The following is an 11,865-nucleotide window of genomic DNA, read 5'->3' as shown; positions in this document are numbered from 1 at the left end:
CTGTTTACCTCTAAAGTTTAGGCATGAAAGATGACAGAGGACAGAATTCATATGTTTATGTATTTTTGCCTTGGTCTACTAGTCACCATGAGGAGATATTATTGATAATTTAAAATATATTTAAAATTTTCAGCTGATACAAATAATGCCATTTGAATCATTCACAAATATAGAGAGTAAACAAATCATGTATTTTTGTTTTGTTTTGTTTTTAAAATTTTATATTAAGATAGAGAAACTTTTTTTTTTTAAATCAAGAGGAAAGACTATATTCTCTAATATTCTTTTTCATGACATTTTATTCTCTATTTCAACAGTTAAGACTGTTGCCATTTAAAAATTCAAACAATGTTTTATATCATAAATGTTAATTTAAATACATTTCAGTAGTCGTTTCAGAAAATTATTGGCTGATGACAAATATCTTTCTATGTGGTTTAAGATAATACCAGTCTGGTCTCTCTTTCAAAATTAACTATTTTCTTCTCTATATATGTGTTTGAAAGTATGCAAAATAATAGTGTTGCTAAACATTTACTTCAAAACTTCATGAACTAGTGGGATCTGCTAAAAAGTAAGTAAAATCATCAAAGTGCCAGCCCATTATCCATCAGTTGCTATTTTCTATGATTGCCATAAAATAATGAGCCACATTCTTTGAGGAGCAGGAAATATGTCATTGCAAATTCCATTAATATTTTTAGATCCCTACAAAGATGGCGGTCTATTGCCAAATATAATTTTATGAAAAAAGCTGATAATATTAATTTAAAATGACATTTTAAAATAAAAAGACTATGGAAGTATTTTTATATTGTTTGAATACCTTGATTTAAAGAATAATTTAAATATTCAAAGAATTTTAATAGTATATTTAGTGACATCATTAGTCTCTACATATAAAACACAATCTAGTTTTGATAGTTCAGTTTGATTTCCAAAAAAAGTTTTTAGGAAAAAATTGTCTTACTGTTTCTTTTATTGAATTAATTTGTCGTTGTTCACCAATGTGAAGTAGTCAAACTGGTATATATGCATAGGTATGACCAGGTTTATTTAATGTCATGTCTTGTAAAATTGTTTCCAGGGCAGATTTTTCTTCTTTGTGTGTACTATTCACCTTCACTGGTTCTATTTCTGCACCCTGGTGCTCAGTGTACAAGTGTAGTGGTTATAGCATTGGTTTTAGCATCCTGATTTGACTATTTGCTAATTGTATAGCCTTTAGTGAATGACTCAATCATTTTTAGCATCTTTTTATTCACGTGTAAAATGAATGACAGCATTAATACACACATAAGTAGGTATGCAGAGAATAGTACCTGGAAAACAGCAAAAACTAAGTTACCTTGATCTCTTTTTTCTTCTACTCAGCTGACTTAATGAAACAATTTTGAAATGTATATTGGGAAAAGTTGATGTAATATTTAATGTACACATTGTCTTGCAATTCAGTTGAACTACTTTGGGAATAATAATAATTGTATAATACCATAATAGTAAAACAGGCTAGGAGAAGGTCAGCAAGCAATTTTATTAGCTTTTCAACACATAAGAAAGTTAAAGCAACAAAAACATGATAACAATCAAAGCATGATTTGGCTTTACAAATCCACAATATGCATGTTTCTCATTCTTTCTGGAAAGTTAAAGTAAATAATATAGTTTTTAGCATTCACTGTAGGGTAGTGACATACTCCGTGTTATTACTAAATGAGTTAGGCTTAGTCTTCCTAACGTTAAACAATCTAAATTTGGTATTCGGCACAAGCACATATAGAGCGGAAACTCTGGGAAAGTCTAAACAGACAGCAGCATAAACATTTGTCTTTGGAGGAATGCAGGAATTATTCAAAGAAAGCTCATTGTAAGAACTGAAACTTGGGGAGTCATTTGAAGATGGAGAAACAGATAACTCTTCAGAGAAATGGAAAAAAATGTTCCATGTGAGAAAACATTGCCAGAAACCAAAAGTTTTTTAAAAAAGTGAAGCAGAGGGAAGAAAAAGATAAGAAAAATGAAACATACTAAGGTGCCAAATGGTGAACTGGTTCTACTGTGTGCACAGAGCTGACAAGAGGAATAAATTCATCTTGAATCTTTTAAATAAACTCAGCACACACAACTTTCTAATCCTTACGAGTTTTACTAAGGCAAAGAAAAGGCAAGTATGAGATACCAGAACTTGTTTTCTAAAAGAAACTATGAAAAACAGTTAAAATTTGGACAAATCAAAGGATCCGATTGTTGGCTCAAGAATGTGACAAATATTTATGATATTTCTATTCTTTACATTATTTATTATTATTATTATTATTATTATTATTATTATTATTACAAGTGATATGAATACAGCACAACTAAAAACTGATCCTCATCTTCAAGAAGATTATTACCTTGTGAGACAGACACTCAAGCAAATACATTGAAAATCACATTATCTGTTCTGTACTAGAAGTGATAACAATGTGACATAGGAAATAGAGGAGAAGATTTAGTCCAATTTTAGAACTTTGAGAAAATTTCCTGGGCACATAAAAATTAAATTTTGTTTTGAGAGAATTTTTGAAGTTAACCAAGTGTAGAATGTTGGTAAGAGTTTCTAGGCAGTGATAGCACCATGAGCATAGTGTATATAAAGAAATTGAAGAAGTTGGTTATTGCTAGAGCCTGAATTGAGAGATAGGAGTTGAAGTTGGCAGACGTTAAGATATAAAAGCCATTATATTCAGAGATAAGGAGATTGGATAGAAAGGAGATTCTGTAGATCAAGTGTCAAAAAAAACAAATTCTACAGAGACTCTTTTTTTGGGGGGGAGGGCCATATTAAATCAATATTAAAAATTAGATAGTTAATATTGAAGTCAGATCTTTGATATCTCTTGCTTCTGTTTTCCTGGCAGCACCAATTCTTCATTTTTTCATGGCAACAGTCCCCTGGGAATGAGAAGGTTTCTACTGAAGACATTCATTCTTTATTGTGCTGTTGTGGCATCTTCTCATACAAAATTTTATATGTACTTACACACATCTACCTTTATTTTTATTTGGCCCAAGAAGACATTTGATTTTGCTAGCTCTGCTCTTGCCATTGGTTGTCAACATGAGACAGGACTATTAAAAGTACTTTAATCTATGAAATGACATGTTTAGTTGGGGGAAGATAAAGGCTGGATTTGCAGAAAGGTTAGAATGGGAGCAGAAACAGACGGAAGCATTTAGAGGGTTGTAATCATCAATATGAGGCTTTATCACAACCTATTTATATTGAGAAAATTTCAGTCAGTTGTTGAATGTGAGGGAAAGAGGGTAGTTGAGAATGACAAATAATTTAATGGATTGAATGGTTAGGTTGATAATGAGACCCATGACTAAGATAGAAAACACAAGCGTAAATTTAAAGGAGAGGTAGATGTGTTCAATGTTAGAAAAACTGAGTTTGAAGTTCCAGGGGATATCGCAGGGGTCAGGTGAGCAGTGAGTTGTGCATATGAGACAGAAGCTTGGTGAAAAGTTCTATATTAAAAATATAATTTGGGGAGTTATTATTATATAGGCAGTATTTGAAACCATCAAAATAGGTGAAGTCTTAAAAGTAACAGGAGAACAAGAGAAAACCCTGGAAAATGGGAAATGGGAAACAAAAAGATAGAGGCGGATAAATGCATAAAAAAAATGAGTAATGAGGAGTCAGAGAATTATAGATTAAATCATGAAAAAGTATTCTTCACCATTTGAATCTATTTGGTTCCTGAGTTCAGCCAGCATGAGTTTGGATGGCAAAGAATATCTTTAGCCTCAGAGAATCCAAAGGTATAGGGAATTCTAGGCAGTGAGTGGTTAGCAGTTCTAAAGTCAACAGATCTGTCCAATGAACCAAGAGATGAAATGCATTCACATAGAAATTATAGTGATCTTAACCCAGAATTCAGGGGAACAGGAATTAATGAAAGGTGTCTAGAGTCAGCGAGGTTAAACTGTATTCAAGAAGCTGGACCCAGAAAAGAAGAAAAATAATTGAGTGATAACAAGAATTGAATACAAGATCTAGGAAAGGGAGTTTATATTATACAGGAGAGACTTGAGGATGCTATTCTCTTATCTCTGATTATATAGTTTTAGAAAGCATTTGTATTTCAAAAAATGGAAGATAAGATTAGTTCTAAAAACAGTAAGGGGTGAACCATTATCATTGTGATTATTGCTATTTACCATTATTAAAAATCAAAGAAATTATGTTTGGTAATTCAATCTCCCACTTACCTAACGTACATTTTTTTTTTCTTTCTGCTGTGTTATCTTTAATGACAGAGAGGTCCCTGTCTCTAAAAACAACACATTCTGTTCTTACGCCTCTTGTTTTTATGTTAATTCAAAATCTGCTTCTCTTATTTCCACTTCTGGTTAAGTTCTGCTCTTAGGAGCCACATAGAGTGAATCTAATCTGTCTTTCATAAGAAAATTCTTTAGACATTTTAAAAATAACTTCCATGCCTCTTTTTTCATTATACTTTTTTCTAAGCCACATGGAAGTTTCTACACTTAGCTCATATTTGAGATGTTTTCAGGTCCCCTGCTAAGTTTATTTCTTATTTCTTCTTCTTCCTCTTATTTTACGCTAGTTTATATATATGTTTAAATGACATTGAATTGTACATAACACTCTAAGTGTAGTTTGTGTAGCATGGAGTAAACTCGGTCTCCCTTGTTTCATTAAAGGGAGATTATCTCTTTATTTAAGCTTCTTAGGTTGGCTAGCTAATGTAAGCAACCATTTGGAACTCTAGCTCAATAGGAGACCTGCAATCACAGATAACATTTACATTAACTCACGTCAAACATTTTTTAATCCTCCATAAATTTGTTAGTTATTTTTGAGCTTAAAAATATATGTAGGATTTTTTTGTCTTTATATTAGATTAGGAATTTAGCTCTCCACTGTCATGTTGAATCTTGATTTTATTACTATACTGCTTGCTTTCTACATACTTTATTGTCTCCAAAAAATATAAGTATCCTTTTATGTTCATAACTAATGCATGGAAAAAAAATTATAGATGAAGATAAGGCCATGACTTTATGTATAAATTCCACTGAGGATTTATCTCAAGATTGAAATCAAAGTCTTATTCAACAATACATATGATTACTAAGGCATTTGTGAATTCATCTAAAAATATTTCCCAATTCACATTTCACAAACATCTTATTAACATATGTGAACACCTTATTCAAGTGTCCAAGTGTATTGTCAAGCTGATAAAAAATTTAACAAAGGAAGACATAATGATTTTATAGCAGACTCATTTTGGTATATTTTTATAGGTTTCTTAGGATTTTGTGATTCTTTTCAAGTAATAGTAAATTCTATTTATATAGTGCTTGATTTTTCTAAGTGATTTGCCATGCAATTTTTCATAGCGGAATCATAAAGTTTATAGGCATTGGCGTCTAGTAAATGGATTAAAATGTCTGGCTTTGGCATGTATTTTTTCTGTGTCTCAGATAAATATGTAACCTTCCAGTATATAAAAAGGGTAATAATATATGTTTCCATAATTTAATGAGAATAATATATGTTTCCATAATTTAATGAGAATTATATAGAGCATCCAGTCAAGGGCCTAGCCTATAGTGTGTATATGACACATTAATTATTCAACATTAAGTTATTCAGAGTAACTGCACTGGGTAGTCATACTGATGTTATGTCTATTTTGACACCGAAGAAAAAAATTAGAGATCTTTAGTCATTCATTCATTCAATAATTATCAATGCTTTCTATGTGTATGGAGCTATTACATATTGAATATAATTAATTATGAGATGTATGCATAGATATCCTAGAGACACATGTGTATCAAACCTAGCCTCAAAGGCTAGTTAATTTTTAAAATGAATTAGCTAAGAGTTGACAGGGTTTTGACAACTCAGTAATTGTCTTCTTTATTACAGACATTTTGTAAATATTCACAATGAATCTCCGAAATCTCTCTCTTTTTTTGGTGTAGTCGATAATAAAATAGCTTCTTGTGATCAGGTCCAAAGAATAATATGTTGAGGCAACAATATATGGCCCGTTAAGATGCCCGAAGACCAGCTTTCATGAATCATTAAAGATTACTTATAATCAGCATATGAAACATATATAATTAGAATATGTAATTAGGTACTTCTAAGGTATTCAGGAGGCTAAAATAATTTATTTTATGGAGTAAAATATTTCCCTTGTATTTACAAATTCTTTTTTTGATTATTCATTTTTATAGCTAGATAGTCTTAATTTGGTCCTAAATACAGAATTGGTATAATCAGAATTAATGATGTTTGAATATAATTTAAAATTGTCAAATTATGACCTTTTTCATAAGAATAAACATTCCTTTCAAATTCTATCATCTAAAAAAATGAATAATATTGTATAACTATGAAAATTGTCAGGATAGATAACTTAGTAACTGTAGGGAACAGCACTGACTAGAAAGATTCACTAAAAATATGTCTTCAATTTTTTTTTTGCCTGGAGTTGCTCTATTCTTTACCTACTCCAAGCATTAATGATGAGAAATGTTAATTTACCAGCTTGGGAATGGCTGCATAAATTTGTAGCTCTTCTACCAGAGGATGTGGATTTGATTTTATGTAGAATGTAAAAACACAGAACTTTCCATATTAAAGTGGTGAATGTAGTAGGAAACAAATGGAGGAAAATAACATCTTTGATAGCCTGAGACTGTGATCCTGGTTGGAGTGAATGGTGGCTGAGATAGAACTTTATCAAGAGTTTCTGTAAATAAGAGAGCCAATGAATGACTAGATAAACTATCTATGCATCTCTGACTCTCCAGGAAACTATGCACATGAGAGAGGCAAGCGGAAAGTGAGTACAAAAGGAGATTTGGCAAGTGGCTGGTCTTTGAATGCTCTCATGAGCCAATACACAGATGGATCGTCAAAAAGAAGTTCAAGATGTTGAGCATAACATCTGCAAAATCATGGGCTGACCTTTAGAGACACAGGGGAGACCTCTGACAAACAATGCTTACAATAGACATTTTAAAAACCCTACCAAATTTTCTACAAAAGAAGAAACAGGAGATATTGTCATCTTAGCTCTACAGATTTATTATCTATATGACCTGTTGAAGTGAGATGCAGATAATTAAGACAACTATCTCAAAGGAGAGCAGAAGAAATTATATGAGTTCATACTACACTTAAAGTAATTAGAGCAATGTCTAACACATAGTAATGCTTCTATTATTTCTGTAGAAAACAGTATGTGTGTTTCTGCAAAAACAAATGAAACCAAATTTTATGAGAGTAATAGTTTTCATTCAGATTAGAGAGAACAACAAAAACAACAACAAAAACGAGAGAAGCAAACTTGCAAAATACAAAGTTCCTAGATTTAACTTGCTAGTTTTAGGTCCCATGAATTTTGCTTCTCCTTCATTCATTCAACAATAATGTACTACTATGTGTCAGACATTGTACAGGTTGCTGGAAGTGGAACGATGACCGATATGAAAATTATTAAAATGATACTACTAAATCAGATGATCATATAATCATTCCATATGAAGAAGGGTCTCACTCATAGTCATGTGGCAAGACAACTTAAAACTAAGGAATGTCCTTTCCTTAATTATGGACTATTACTCTGGTCATTGGTGACTAAATTTAGTAGTTAAATAGTAACCTAAGAATTAGGCTTATATTAACATCATATGTGCTTTTAGATTACTCTAAAGTCAATGTAGCTAAAAAATAAAGATGTCTACCAGAGTGGTTTTATCTTTGGATTTGCTATTAGCTATTTCTCTCCACGGATTCAAGTGTTACTTCAGAGAGCACTGAAATATTAGGAATGCACTTCTAATTTGAATGAGAACTTATTGAGAGTGTAACACCAGAGGGAAACCATTGTGATTATCTTGGGGAATGGTACTCATAATTCCTTCTGACTTTTCCTTAATCAACACATGAATAATTCATACATTTTATATTTGACTTTTGAAGACTTGTCTGCAAAGAATGGTCAGAACTGACATTGTAGTTTCTGTTGATAGTAATAACTCATAATAGGTTTGTTTCTGTATAGTTTTCCCTTTTTCCTTTAGACACATATAGTTACTGGACTACCTGACATTTCTGAATTGATGCTTCATAGATATATTAAACAATATTTTCCAAAAAGAACTCTTGATTTCATCCAACAAACCTGATCCTGTTCTGTGATTTCCTCATTTCAGTAATTGTTAAAACTACCTACCAAGATGTTTAAGCTGGAAACTTTAGGGTCTCCTTCAATATCCCATATGAATCAATCTGCAACTTCTATTATTTCTGCCTTCTAAATATACTGCATACTCATTCATTTTTCTCTAACTACTCTATAACTATTTTAAGTCAAACTACTTAAATTTTATCTTATATCTTTCCTCCTAACCAGTTTCACATTTATTTGAATCTTTTTTTGAACCTAGCAATCAATCTTTTTAGATTATGAATTGGACCATGTTATTCTCCTTAAACAAACAAACACACACACAAACAAAAACCTTCTATATCTTGAAATTTCACAATGTTACTCAATTGCAAATACAATTGCAAATACAAAATAAAATTGCAGATATAAATACAAAATGACCCATTAGATTGTACCCAATCTGGTCCCTGCACACCTTTCAAGTTAACTTTTTTCTGCTTCCTCTTCCACGTAAGTTCTGGCCACCTTGACCTTCTTTTAGTTTCTTCTATTTGTAAGTTCTCTTTATAACTCAATGCCTTGGCTGATAGTTTTGTTTCTGTCTGAAGAAAATCTTTATCTTATGGATCTCAGGTTAAACTTTAAAGTCCTTTCCCAAACCATGATAATCACTCTTTATTATTTGATATTATTCTACCTTTAGTTATCATGTAAATACCTCATTTTAAATATGCATTATCTATATTATCTATATATTATCAATATTATCTATATTGACATACTAATTTGCAACATTAGTACTCTTACAAGAACTGTTAAAAAAATGTTTTGCACCTATTTTTTTCATTTTTCATTTCAATTTCTAAGGACTATACCACTCACACAATCAAAGCAAATCCACAAAACAAAAATGTATGTATATTACTAAGCACTATATATTCATAACACATAAATGAACACACTTTGATAAAATAACAGTTTAGTCATGCTCTGCAGATAATAGATGTAATCCCAAGTGCTGAGTAAAGTGGCAGTGCATCCTCTTAATCCTGCATCTACTGCAGCCCTGAACACCAGTGCCCCACACTGACCAACCCAACATTTTGGTTAGACAGCCTCTCCAAACACAAGACTCACTTCAGAGTTTAACCCCTCATACAGGATATTCCAGAAAATATATATTTCTGGAAATTCTGAATTTGTGAAGAAATTACATTTTTAAAAAACTGTGTATAAATATAAAAAAGTAATATGTTAATTTTCTTTATAAATCTAGTTATTTTGTTAGATTCAAAGTATAAAAATTATATCTAGTATTCTTGATTTACTCATGAAATTAAAATGGTTGGCATATTAAATTTAGAAGGGTAGTTTGTTTAGACTCTAATTTCAAGTTTACTATTGGGATTTATTTTAGATATGTTATATTGTTCCAAATAGCATTATAAGCTGCTGAGCTTAAGAAAGTGAACATATTTTAACTTTTACCTATTATCTGAAGCAATAAAAAACTGAGAAAATAAGAAACCATCAATATTATAATTAACCAAGCAATATCATCATGTTTAATGGATATGGTACCACCATATTGTCAAACAGAGGTAGAAATATGTAATTTCAAAAAAAGAGCAAAGATAAAAAAAAGAATATACATGTATTTTATTCATTGGGTCTGGCCAGAAGAATCAAGAATAAAACACAGAGCCTGAGCATGGAGATATATGTCCTCGAATGGTGAGGATCTCTGAAGGCAGGAAGAATAGAGCCCAGCTAGGAAATCGGAACAGAAACAGTTTAGTGTAGAGATAAAGGTGATGGAAAAGGCTATGCAATTTTACCAAATAGAAACCATAAGCCCAGACTGGGCTGGATAGTTTCAAAGTAAGTTGCTTTAATATTTGCAACAACTCTTTGAGGTATTATTTTCTTTAGTTTACCAGTAAGAGACTCAAAGCTCAGTAAGTTTAATTTGCTTGCATAAGTTCCACAGTTAGAAAGTGGCTTGTCCAGAATTGACAGAGAGATATATATATGAGTCTAAAATCAAGTTTTTCTATCATTTAAACTTTTATTTTCAGAAATGGGATCTAGGAAACAAGATTACATCAAACCAAGAGATGGAGAGGTGGCCATACCTACTACATCATTCTCTATAACAGACACACTTGTAGCAGTAAACAACAGAGGCAGTCTTATCCTCATGGATCGTACAGTCTAGTAGGGGAGACGGAAAATGAAAATTAAAGATACAAATAAATATATGACATAAAAAGTATGTAGTTATAGGTGCTGTGAAGAAAACTGTAGCTGTCAAATATGTATAGAATGTGACAGGGTAGAGAGAGGCCATTTTAAATAAAGTGAGTGAGACCCTGCTTCATATGAAATGATTATATTATGTTCCAATCATTTGATTTAGTAGTATTATTTTAATAATTTTTTTGGATGCCATTAAAGAAATACTTTCTTTTGCTTCTGTGTCATCATGCGTACTACTCCCCTTAGGAAAAGCTCTCTAAAAAGACGATATCTGACTTAAGACACACACATAGTAAGAGAAGGAAGACATGGTGGGCAGCCAAGCTGCTAGTGCCATAAGGCAGGATTGCTGTGTTTGAAGGATGTTAGGAAGACAATGTGATTAGAACTGAAGGAGAGAGGCAGACAAGTCTGAAGATAAGGTTAGAGACAAAGGAAGCAGGTGGTTTATGTAAATCTTCATACACTGTAGTAAAGAGGTTGTGTTTTATTTTATGTTATGTGAAGCTCCTGCATTTTGAGCAGAAGGGTGTCAGGAGCTGACTTACATGAAGCCCCACTTATGCTGCTTTGTGAAGAATGAGATGAAAGTCAGAGTTGGCCAATCAGTTAGGAGATTATGACTCAGGTCCAGCAGAGATGCTAGTGGCTTGAAATAGGGCAACAGATGTACAGATAGTGAGAAGTAATCATATCTGAGATGTATTTTGATGTCATAGACATAAGAGTATCTATGGTTGTAATAAGAACAAAGAGAACATATAACAGATTCTTCCAGAATTCCATTTGCCATGTTGTTGCTGCTTTAGTTGGCTGTGATTTTAGCTCTATCACCTTCAGAAGTTCAAAAGATATTATAAAGGAATCATGCAACTTTTGATAACCCCATTTTCCAAGCTCCAATATTCTCACTGAAAATACTCTTTGCCACACTTATCCTCATTATATGAATGATCACTCTTAGGGGTTCTGCTTTGCAATTGTCTCTTTTCTCAAAAGTGAAGGTTTTTACAGTCTTGTCTTTAAAATTTTTAGTTTATCTCTTGGAGGGGCAGAATTTTCACACAGACATGAGCTTTGCCATTGTTCTTATCCTTTGTTTTGCTTTCATTTTCTGATGAGAAATCTGACGCTCCCCTTTGTGTAGTCCTTGATAATGTTGTGGGAAGAAGACATTAACTAATATTCTTTTCCATATGCTAAGTTTGGGACAAAGCATCTTGTTCACATTATTTCACTTTAGCTTCAGAATAACCTTGGTGAATTTGTGTTATTTTCATTCATAGAGGAGGACATTGAGGCCGCAAATTTAAATATCGTGATCAACTTCACTCTAATAAGTAGTAGAGTCAGGATTTCAAACTTTTCCTATAATTCTCCTATAAGAAGCTAC

Source organism: Pteropus vampyrus, unplaced genomic scaffold (genome assembly GCF_000151845.1).
Source record: "Pteropus vampyrus isolate Shadow unplaced genomic scaffold, Pvam_2.0 Scaffold161, whole genome shotgun sequence".
In the NCBI taxonomy this organism is placed as follows: Eukaryota; Metazoa; Chordata; class Mammalia; order Chiroptera; family Pteropodidae; genus Pteropus; species Pteropus vampyrus.
This window is presented reverse-complemented; position numbering follows the sequence as displayed.